Source organism: Choristoneura fumiferana, chromosome 28, assembly GCF_025370935.1.
Source record: "Choristoneura fumiferana chromosome 28, NRCan_CFum_1, whole genome shotgun sequence".
NCBI lineage: Eukaryota > Metazoa > Arthropoda > Insecta > Lepidoptera > Tortricidae > Choristoneura > Choristoneura fumiferana.
Genome location: NC_133499.1, coordinates 8429926 through 8442112, shown reverse-complemented (window position 1 = coordinate 8442112; position 12187 = coordinate 8429926).

The following is a 12187-nucleotide window of genomic DNA, read 5'->3' as shown; positions in this document are numbered from 1 at the left end:
CTTTAATATGTATTTAAGTATGACTTATCCGTTGCTTAGTACCCATAACACAAGCTTTGCTAAGCTTACTTTGGGACTAGGTCAATTGGTGTGAATTGTCCCGTGATATCCGCGATTATCAACTTTAGTGTGCTAGACCGCTAGACCACATTTTTGGCTGATGGTACTTCAAACTCGTGGTTTGAAATTTGTCACCAATAAAGTACCCGTGGTGGCCTAGTGGTTAAAAAGCCGTGGTGGCCTAGTGGTAAAAAGCCGTGGTGGCCTAGCGGTTTGACCTATCGCCTCTCAAACAGAGGGTCGTGGGTTCAAACCCCGGCTCGCACCTCTGAGTTTTTCCAAATTCATGTGCGGAATACATTTGAAATTTACCACGAGCTTTGCGTGAAGGAAAACATCGTGAGGAAATCTGCACAAACCTGCGAAAGCAATTCAATGGTGCGTGTGAAGTTCCCAATCCGCACTGGGCCCGCGTGTGAACTATAGCCCAAGCCCTCGTGTTCTGAGAGGAGGCCTGTGCCCAGCAGTGGGACGTATATAAGCTGGGATGATGATGAAAGTACCCTCTTTATTTAATACAAACGTCATTTATTAATACAATATATAGACACTTCCGCAGCATTCGGTAGTAGCTTATTCCGAATTTTTACGATGGGAATGGATTATTCATTCAGTAAATAATGTTCTTTCATCATATTTATCTTGCTTCCTCAATTAACTTGAGTTAACTTCAGTAAGCTAGTTGAGATAGCAAGAAATACGAAATTATCCGACAAAATACAATGACAAAATATTATTCACTAAATCTGTACAGTTGAGTTCATAAACTTGTGAACAAAACTATGTGAACGCGACACGACTCTATTCTTAACGGCGTAGAAGCGTGTTCAGATATTTTTGAATTTTTGCTCAGAAGTATAAGAACGACTGTGCCACGGCTTGTTTTAAATGGCGATTAAAACTTATGTTTTAAACTTTTGGCGTTGTACATCTGAAACCCAAAATTAATTGTGCAATATTAGATCGAAATGTAAATAAGCGCAACGCACATTGTTTGAAAATCGTTTTAAAGGCAAAAAACCGCCTTTCTACTTAACCTTATTTAAATGTTTCTCAAATTCAATTTCCAACCATTTTTTTGGAACTGTACTTCAGGATTGATATAAAACTAATTTAACCTATAGGGTTCTACACGATAGTCCTGAAATATATCCTGAATATTTTACAGTTCAGAAAAAAAAAACGTTCGTCCATATAAAACAGAGAATGAATCATTTGCGAAAGTCGCTCGTCCAACAGAACATCATACACAATTGCTTTGTGACTTTTACTACAAAAAAAAGTGTTTTGAAGATATCAAACCTTAAATTTGAAATCAAAACTTTATTATCTTGTAAATATTGTTATTATTCTACTGGATGAGCGATATTTTCTACAAAACCCCAAGATCCCTTCGACACTTTAAAATGAAGTTTTTCCTATTATTTTGCATTCCAAATTTATTGTACTGATAATTACATTCTTAGTAAAAACAAACTATAAATCTTGAGTATACTTTAAAGTCATACTAGAAAAGAAGTCTAACATAAAACTGTCTAAACTATCGTATTTTGGTTTCCGTTAATGTACGACTAAGTAAAGGCTGACCAGAATTACAAAAAACCTCGCCATATTGCGGAAAACCAATAGAACTAATTTCTTGCACTGGTAACACTAAATTCAAATGTCATCTGTCTATTGCTGTCAAAGCTTAACGTTGTTTGCGCGTGGTATTTTAAAGTGTTATTTTGTGTTTTTGTGCGTTAAAATGCCGAAGATTATCCATAGTATTGGAAGGAAAATAATTCACAATGTAAAGTATTTGTCATAGAAAAAGTCTGAGGGATGACGTCACACGCAAGCAACGCCATACTTGCTGCATAGAGCACGGCGTTTGAGAAAGAGACAGGTATATAGATTTAAAAAAAAACATTATTTATCCAATTTTCAACCGATTTAAGTTTTCTCTTCGCTAAACACTGTCTGTAGGTATATCTAAATTTTCATAATAATATATAAGACATGACAAATTCAGGAGTTGTCAAATAACGTTTTCTATGACCCAAAGTGGACGGAGCCCCACTTCGCGGAGCTCCTATTCCGCGAGGCGCTTCACGCCTTGACTCGACTCTAAATTAACCCGTTTTCTCATGTTTCCGGCACGAAGAGGTTAGGACCAGTTGATTAGACCACCAGCTGCATTTTAGACGAAGTTATATTATGCCGACAATACACCTAAGGCTACTACGAAATTCAAAAATCGAAGTATATATCGTACCGTCCCCCTCACTCTCGTATTAAATAATATTAGCGACGACGAGACGGCAACATACGAAGTTCGTATTTTGCACTTTCCTACTTCAAAAAGATTTCTGTAATGTTATTGGTCACTTTTACAGTCGAGCGGGTGTTAAGGTACGGCCACATGCAAGTCGCGCGACTCCAGCGACTAATCTGGTCACGTGGCATATAGCGATAAAGCTGGAAATGTTGAGCTATATCCCAGGAAAAAAACCACTTCAATTTCGGCAAGAACACTGTTATTTTTTTTTTCATTCACTCCAATTCCTTTTATTAACCCCCGACGCAAAATACTGTGTGTCTGTCTGTGGCTACGGAGCTCTCAAACGGGTGAACCGATTTGAATGCGGTTTTTTTATTGGGAAGCTGGTTTTCTAGCGATGGTTCTGAGACATGTTTTATCAAAATTGGTTCGGCCGTTTTTGAGATATTGAACTTTGAAGTGACAATGTCGGGGGGGTTTTTCAACTAATTGTTGGCAAGGTTAGGTTATTTGTACCCACTGCCACGACTGCTACTAAATGAGATTAAGAAATCAGCTTCCAAGACCAAGATCATTCCTGCAAGAGGCCATCTTGTCGCTGCTGCTGGACGCGGCGACTTGACGCTACTTTTTTGAGTCGCGGGAAATTCAAAATCACATTCAAAATGGAATTGTTTTTTTTTGGAGTCTTTTTGGGTTTTTTATTTCAACTCCAAATTTGTTACTTTTACGGGTATGCCATGAAGCCATATCGAAAATACAAACTAAGACATGGATGCACAGAAAAAGAGACCAGCACGAATTTGGGGAATCGAACCCAGGTCCTCAGCAATCCGTGCTGCGTGCTATAACCCCTACACCACTGCTGGGCAGGAATCTAGACACGAATTTTTCCTATGCATACATATCTCAGGTTGCTTATTTCTACTTAGCTACTTAAGCAGCAGCACTAGCGACTTCTATGTTTCGTCGACAGACGTCACACTCTTTCGGGACTAACCGCTCACCCAGACAAGAGATGTCGCTACTAAGCAATCAAATTATGATTGTTTTTTTGGAGTCTTTTGTATTTTTTATTTCAACTCCAAATTTGATTGCTGAGGACCTGGGTTCGATTCCCAGTGCTGGTCTTTTTCTGGTTTTTCTGTGCATCCATGTCTCGGTTTGTATTTTCGATTCAAAATGGGGTCACGTGACCAGATTTGTCGCTGCAAACGAGCGACGGCATGCGGCCGCATCTTTAGGTACAATGAGGGCTATCGTTTTTTGTCTCACTAGATGGCGCACTGTTGTGAGGTTTAAGTGTGGCTTTCAAAGTCTGTTATTACCGTGAAAACAAAGTTTAGATTAAAATCATATTAATACACCTTAAAACCGTACCATAAAATATCGAGCATGCCACAGTGTTGCATAGTCCCCGTTTTGTCGAAAAAAGGAGGACAAAGGTTTCCGAAAGACAAAACTGTCTCAAAACACAGACATTCATTGCCCCGGAACGCATATTTGCCATAATTAATTCAGATAATGCAAAATATCACAAAATTATTCTAATTATAAATAAACCCGCGTAGCTCACCCAAAAACTATGAGATTTGACATTTCGGAGACCTCACGCTACACTAGCGCCTCTAGCGGCGAATTCATACGCGATAGCCCTCATTGCGACCACAACGCGCTAGTCGAGCGAGCGAAGCGCCTTTGGGAAATAATTCGACTCATAGCAGTGCTGGTTATGTAAGAGTTATGTACGGGGAACAAAAAACAATTTTGTTATACTTCTAACATACTGAGCGGCAAAAAATCTGGCCCTCAAATGTACGCAGTAGTGGGAAATTTTGTACCGCTGAGTATAATTAAATATAATAATTTTTGGCAACTCTCAGATCACGTTTTGCTTTATTCAAAGAAACTAGTTTTCAATACTTTAAAAGCTTAAAATTTCCTTGAAAAAACGTTGCATTTCTAGTTGTGACACGATTGATTTTCCAAAATAAAGCTTGCATTGTTATAATTGATTGTATGTATATTTTATTATGAAGATGTGCTGATTCGGGAGATACGGGCAAGGCCAACCTAACACCCTCGGTAATTGATAATGGAGCGTTCCCAATGAGGGCTATCGCGTATGAATTCGCCGCTAGAGGCGCTAGTGTAGCGTGAGGTCTCCGAAATGTCAAATCTCATAGTTTTTGGGTGAGCTACGCGGGTTTATTTATAATTAGAATAATTTTGTGAATATTTTGCAATATCTGAAATTAATTATGGCAAATATGCGTTCCGGGGCAATGAATGTCTGTGTTTTGAGACAGTTTTGTCTTTCGGAAACCTTTGTCCTCCCTTTTAAACGGGGACTATGCAACACTGTGGCATGCTCGATATTTTTATGGTACGGTTTTAAGGTGTATTAAATATGATTTTAATCTAAACTTTGTTTTCACGCCCGTAATAACAGACTTTGAAAGCCATACTTAAAAACCTCACGCAACAGTGCGCCATCTAGAGAGACAAAAAACGATAGCCCTCATTGGTGTCAAGTGTCCCATGAAATAATTATTATTTAGATGCTTTTTCTTTTCAATATTTAAAAACAAGGTTAATCTAAACAGGTATGATATAGTTGCTTTTACTAACTGAATCTGAAGGGGTTGGTCCTGCTTACGTCTTCTGAATCACTATGTAGTATTAAACATAGTAATTGATATCCATTATACTATGTTGAATAAAAATATAAAACTGGCAGTTTGTGAAAAACAATTTTATGTTTATTTATTTAATTATTAATACGGCCATTAATCTCCAAATATTTAGTTCTTTTTCAATTGTTACTTCTTTGTTGAAAATAAGAAATTTATAGGTATACTTTTTTTTTTTTATTTACAGGATTCTATACATGTCTAATTTACTTTACTCACGTTGTGTTTTTTTTTTTTGTTAATTTTGACTTATTTTACAATTTTTATCTGCAATTGTAGGTACTTTAAAGGAAAAACTATAATTCGGCTTTAAGAAATCTTATAACAAAACTTTTTAATGTTAAAAACATTGAAAAATGACTCTGAACCATCACAATTCCAAAACGGACAAACCGATTTGGATGAGGCTTTCGCAAAAAAAAAGCTGCTATTTCTAGTTCAGTTTTTATGCAAGCCCCATCAAAGTCGGTCCAGCGGTCTCGGACTTATACCGATTTCAACTGTATAAAACCGTATGTATATTCTGTCATAATAAATAATTTATTCCAAAAAAATAGGCTAAGTAATTTAGGTCATTTTGAATAAAATGCTTTGTACATAGATATAGCGTGTTCGATTTTATGTATTATATTAATATAAGTGTATTAAGGACTGGCAAGCATTTCTGTTAGATATATTTTTTCGCCCAGTTCTAATTACATCTTATTGATACGCAATTAGTCGATAGTGTTATGCCATAAGTTTAGTTATGAAACTCTCAACACATTGTACATAATATTTTAATAAATATTCCAATTCCATAATGTTATTTTTTGTTTTTTTTCTCTGCAGTGTTTCTAGCTCTACTGATTTTGGGGGTGCGGGTGATGTAAAGTATATCAAATTTTAAGTCAACTGGACCGTTGAAAATCTGTCAGATTTAGCTTCCTAGATTTGACGGCTCAGGATGACTTCGTCCACAGTCCCATTTCGTCACCTTATTAAATCGTCCTCATTCGCATATAGTCTACTGTTCTGATTCGCCAACATTCCCACATCGTCACTTTCCTATCTTGTCCGCTTTCTTACGTGGGCCACAGTACCAACTCGTCAACAGTCTCATTTAGACCACGGTACCAACTCGTCAACATTATTGCATATGTAGGTGATTGACGTCGTTTATGAATCATCGCAGTATTTCTACATCTTCATCTTCAAGCCTCGAGGAGTGAACATGTCGTAGCTCCGATGTACTTCGAGTGAAGCGAGTCTCCGCTCTCCGGAGTACGACGAAGATTCCTCGAGGCTTGAAGATGAAGATGTAGAAATACTGCGATGATCTTGCACGAGGAAAACAAACAAACTGTTCTTCTGAGAACATAAACAAAACTGTCCTTCTGAGGACACTCGATCTTATGATCGTGGTCTCTTGACAACAACGTCTCTTCATAAACGACGTCAATCACCTACACATAGTTCATTACCCAGACTAATATGAAAGAAAGTGGACGAGTTGGCCCTGTGGTCGAAATAGGAATTTAGACAAAATGGGGTATGGGCGATATCAGAAAGTGGACGAGTTAGGAAGGTGGCGATTTAGAAATTGTATGCTGACGACATGGCATCGTGGACGATTTAAGGTGACGAAATGGGATTTGACCCAGCAAATAAATAATAAAAACAGGGCAAGCTAAAGAGAAGCTTGTAGTAAAACTTCGAGCGAAACTCAGTCGCCCACTCGCCCAGCCACTATTAATTATACACACCCTAAATAACCGAACTTCCTTTTCTTAGCCTACATTTGCATTATATTCACAATGATTTCCGGGATACACATCCTGGCGCCAACGATACAATAAGGACGTCCGTCGGTCGCTGAGCTAAACTGGACAAACTACGGTTTGTAAAGTTTCATATGACGATGGTCTGATAGTTTATACACACACACACACACATCACGCCTGTATTCCCAAATGGGGTAGGCAGAGCACACGAAAAGTAACCGCTTCGAAGCCACTTTTAGAAATTTTAGGTCTGACAAAACCGGCCAAGAGCGTGTCGGACACGGACGAAGTAGGGTTCCGTAGCCATTACGAAAAAAATAAGTAATATTTTTCTAAGGATTTCGTATTTTGTACGGAATATTCCAAGTTTAGATATTTTATACGTTAGGCTGCTATTTACTAACTACTAAGCTACTAATACTCAAGCAAACCTAACCGTTTAGGTTTCCTCCTGAACCGAGTAACTCGGCCGAGTACTCGGTTTGAGAAACTGAACCGAGTATACTTGGTACTCGGTTACTCGGTAAAAGTTGTACTCGGCGCATCTCTAGTTTCCACCTTAGATGTGCGAGGAGTATGTTATTCATAAATAAAGCACAGCGCAGTTCTAGTGGAAACAGGTGCGCGGAGCGAGAATAGGTAAGTAAATGAAGCGTTCCTTTCGACGACCAGATGGCTTAGTGGTTAGAGAACCTGACTACAAAGCTTCCTGACGTTCGATTCCCGTGTCGGGGCAGATATTTGTATGAAAAATACGAATGTTTGTTCTCGGGTCTTGGGTCTTTAATATGTATTTAAGTATGTATTATATTTATCCGTTGCTTAGTACCCATAACACAAGCTTTGCTAAGCTTACTTTGGAACTACCTAGGTCAATTAGTGTGAATTGTCCCGTATATTTATTTATTTACTAGCTTTTGCCCGCATGGATTTCGTTTATCGCGCGCTGTTCCCTCGGGAACTGTGCATTTTTCCACGATAAAAATTAGCCTATGTCATTCTCTGGCCCATAAACTATCTCTATGCCAAAAATCACGTCGATTCGTCGCTCCGTTTCGACGTGAAAGACGGACAAACATACAAACACGCACACTTTCGCATTTATAATATTATAGTATATTAGCATGTTATTCTAGATGGTAGAAACGCACAACGCATTTTTTTCATACTTTTCTACAGCTAAGTTGTATTAGAAGTAGTTAAATTATCTTATTCTGTGAACTCCAACTAAGTACACCCTTATGGCCTCGGGAATAGGATTCAAATTCGCGAGCGGTGTTACTTGGGTTTTTTGCTCAACCCCTAACGATGTCGTTAGGCTTTTTTTTACCTCAGTTATTTTTCAATTAACAGTGTATTTCCTGTTTGAACTCACATCCTGTTACAAATTTAAATGTGCAGAAGGTATAGGTAGTGCCACCAGAGTTGAGGCCACGCAAGAACATGTCATGTAATGACGGCGGGATTTTGACATTCACTCATTCAGTTCATTCATTCTCCTTTCATGGCGTCCAATTTCCCTAACTTGAAAATGGCTAAGGGCAACACTAAAGCCCAAGTCCAGTAAAAAAAATAAAAAAAAATCAGTTCTTCATGTAGCTGTGTAATCATTCACTTCAACTCTCGTGGCACTATTCCTACTTACGTAATATATTCTAACCCCCTTATTCATAAACGACAATCAAACCTATTTTAGTTAAAATGCCGCTAAAATTCGTTTGTCCTTATCTGTCACTTCGACATTTGTATTTGTTAGAAAGGGACAAAGCATTTGTTAGTTAACATAGGCTTGTTAAGTTTTATGAATAAGGGGGTAAGGCTTTAGCTATTTTAAGGCCAAGAGCGCACTACGCAATTTTAATTTCTGCGACACGATCTTAGATTCGCACTGTAGGTAAGTCTGTAATATATCGCAGAAAATTCACTGCGATGAAAAAGTCGATGATTCGTTTGTTTATTCTCAACATGGATTTCGTACCAATCGCTTGTCTTGCTTATTGCTCCCTCGGTGAATAGAAAAAAGAAAAACAGAATAATATCAATATTGGACTAATCCTATAGGTAGATCTGACAGGTAGACATATCAGAGGTTTTTTGTTATCTGAAACATATTGAACTACGCCGATATGCTAAAAATATCTTTAAAAACCGGCCAAGAGCGTGTCCTACATGCCAAGGATAGGGTTCCGTAGCCATTACGAAAAAATCTAATAATATTTTTCTAAGGATTTCGTATTGTGTATTAAATCTTCCAAGTTTAGGTATATTTTATTACCTTAAGGCTACGGCTATTTACTCTTAAACTACTAATAAGTAATTCTCAAGCAATGTTAGCCGCTATAATTTTCCTTGTAAATTTGATATAACTACCTATATATTTAGATTTTAGAGGGGGACGCTCGATTTCAATGATAATTTTCACCTTAAAGTTGAATATTTCGCAAACAGATCACTGAATAGAAAAATTGTCTTAGCAACCCCCCAATGATTTTAAAAGACCTATCCAACGATACCCCACAATATAGGGTTAGTCGAGAGAAAAAAAACACCCCCACTTTACGTCTATTGGAGGTATTAACCTAAAATATTTTTTTTACTTTTTTTATTGTACCACTTTGTCGACGTGACTGATATGTAAATACATGTCAAATTACAGCTCTCTAGTACTAACGGTTTCTGAGCTTACCCGCGGACAGACATGGCGAAACTATAAGGGTCCTAGTTGACTACGGAACCCTAGGTTCCTTCATGTTGACGCTTGGAGAGCGAAATGCCGACTGAGCAACCCCCGAGGTCCGGCGTGCGATTTTATTACCGCAGTGCGCGCGGGGCCATGCAGCTCCTTATGCTGCAATCACTTTTTCACACCTCTCCTTCAGAAAAGTAACTTTTCCTCCCTGACGAGAGGGAGTAAAGTGCAACTTTTCTGTTCAAGGCTTTTCTAAGTGTTTTATTGCAAATGCCATTTTTTGTCGTTGATACCTAATTGTAAAGCCACGCCATTTTCTATGCTGGTTGTTCTTTAATAATATGTTACTTAGAATATATATTTTTTTTAAGTTTCTTAATGCTTGGTGTGAAAAGTTGTATGAGCCACTCGGGAGCAAAATTATTTTCATCTTGGGCGTTTACACTTGAATCCTTCATTACGCTCAGGATTCAATGTACGCCCTCGCCGTAAATACAGCATTTTGCTCCCTTGTGACACAAATAACTATTGCGACAATCGCGTCAAGAGCAGTCGCGGAAAAATGTGACAAATCACAATTTTAAAAATCGCAGCGTTTTTTTTTACGCATATGCGCGCACTTACATATAAATACATACATTGCATTTTTGCGACAAATTTATCGCACGACAGAAAATAGTAGCGCGCTCTTGCCCTAATGCATTTATATAATAAAACTAGCTTTTGCCCGCGACTTCGTCCGCGTGGAATAGTAACTTTGGAAAGTATTTAATTTATTTAGGGTACCTATTCTGCCAACAATAGCACATAAAAACTTCGACGGTTTACTGAAAATAACCTATTTTGATAAATTGCTTTATATCTAAACTCGAACAGGTCCAATTTTAAAAAAAAGCTCAAACAAATACCGACTTATTTCTTATTAAGTGCCTAAATGCCAAGTTTCATGGTTTTATTTTCGACAGCGACGAACTTCCACCATATCAAAGTCAAAGTCAAAGTCAAAATATCTTTATTCAATTTAGGCTACAACAAGCACTTATGAATGTCAAAAAAAATCTACCACCTAAAAATCTACTACCATAAATTTTCATCCCCTATTTCAACCCCTTAAAGCCTCTTTTTTGCGATAAAAGATAGCCTATGTTCATTCCGAAGGTCTATTCTATCTCTGTACCAAATTTCATCCAAATCGGTTCAGCGGTTTTGGCGTGAAAGCGTAACAGACAGACAGACAGACAGACAGACAGAGTTACTTTCGCATTTATAATATTAGTATGGATAGTATGGATTAGTATGGATATGGATAATAATAATATTTATTCAGACTTTTCAATCCATTTTGTTAGTAATACATAATCACTTATTGACTTATATGCAGTTACGTCTCTGGGTGCAGGAAGGCAGTAATAGGGCCCGACACACGACAAGGACGTAAAAAAAACTGCATCTTCATATGCGGGATGGAGTCACGTGTGTCAAAAAAGGGATCCACAACCTGTTTACAAGCTTTTATTAAAATTAAAATTCAAATGGTTTACTCAGTAAATAGGCCGCAATGGGCACTTTTACACGTCATTTTTTAAACTACCAGCGCTTTCGGATCCATCATTGCCAAGAAGAATGCCCCGCAAGAAACTTGGCAGAAAGTCATTTTATCATAATAAGTAATATAATTACAAATAAAATACTTAAAAACTATATTATACAATAAAAAAAAATACAACAAATAATAATAATAATAATAATAATTTCACCTGTCCCGTTGTCTGTCTGTCTGTAATCAAATCTTGCAAGTTATAAATTCGACCAACTTCCAGTAGTCGGATTGACTTGTCATTTGATATACTTATGTAAAATGCGTGACAATATAATAATCTGGTAGTCACATCCTGGTAGTCCGGCCAGGATCGTTTCCGCAGGACGGAACTCTTCAACGGTTGGCATCGACTTGAAATTTGGTATGCAAATGTAGTTTGAGTGGCAATGCATGTACAGTCAACAAAAAGTACAGTTGGCAGAAAAAGCTTGTAATTTTTACCAAAAACTTTTATTAGTTAGTCTACAGTATTAGTATATAGGTGCAGTGCTACCAGAGTTGAGGTCACGCACACAAGAACATGTCGTGTAATGACAGCAGGATTTTGACATTTACTAATTTCATGTTATTTATTCTCCTTTTGTGCAATCCCAAAAATTCCAAAAAAATATTATAAATGAAACGGATACAAAATTCAGATCTATTGTCAAGAAGACATTAATATCAAAGGCGTATTATAAAGTTAATGATTATATCATGGACAGGGATATTTGGAAATAATTCCTATCCGCATTAGCGATCCCTTCAAATAGCGAACCTACTGTGTTAAAAATAAAGTTGTGTTAAATACTTGTGATGTATACATGTCATTTAATAATATTGTAAATCTGTTTTAAAAAATATATATATACCTCGTTGAGTTTCTTGCCGGATTCTTCTCAGCAGAGGTTTTTCCGAACCGGTGGTAGATTTTTTTTGACATTCATAAGTGCTTGTTGTAGCCTAAATTGAATAAAGATATTTTGACTTTGACTTTGACTTTGAATCAATTCTTCATGTAGCTGTGTGTGTAATCATTCACTTCAACTCTCGTGGCACTATCTATATCTACACACACACAGACACACACACACATTCATTCTCAATTCATTCATATTCATTTTAATTTTATAGCGCATT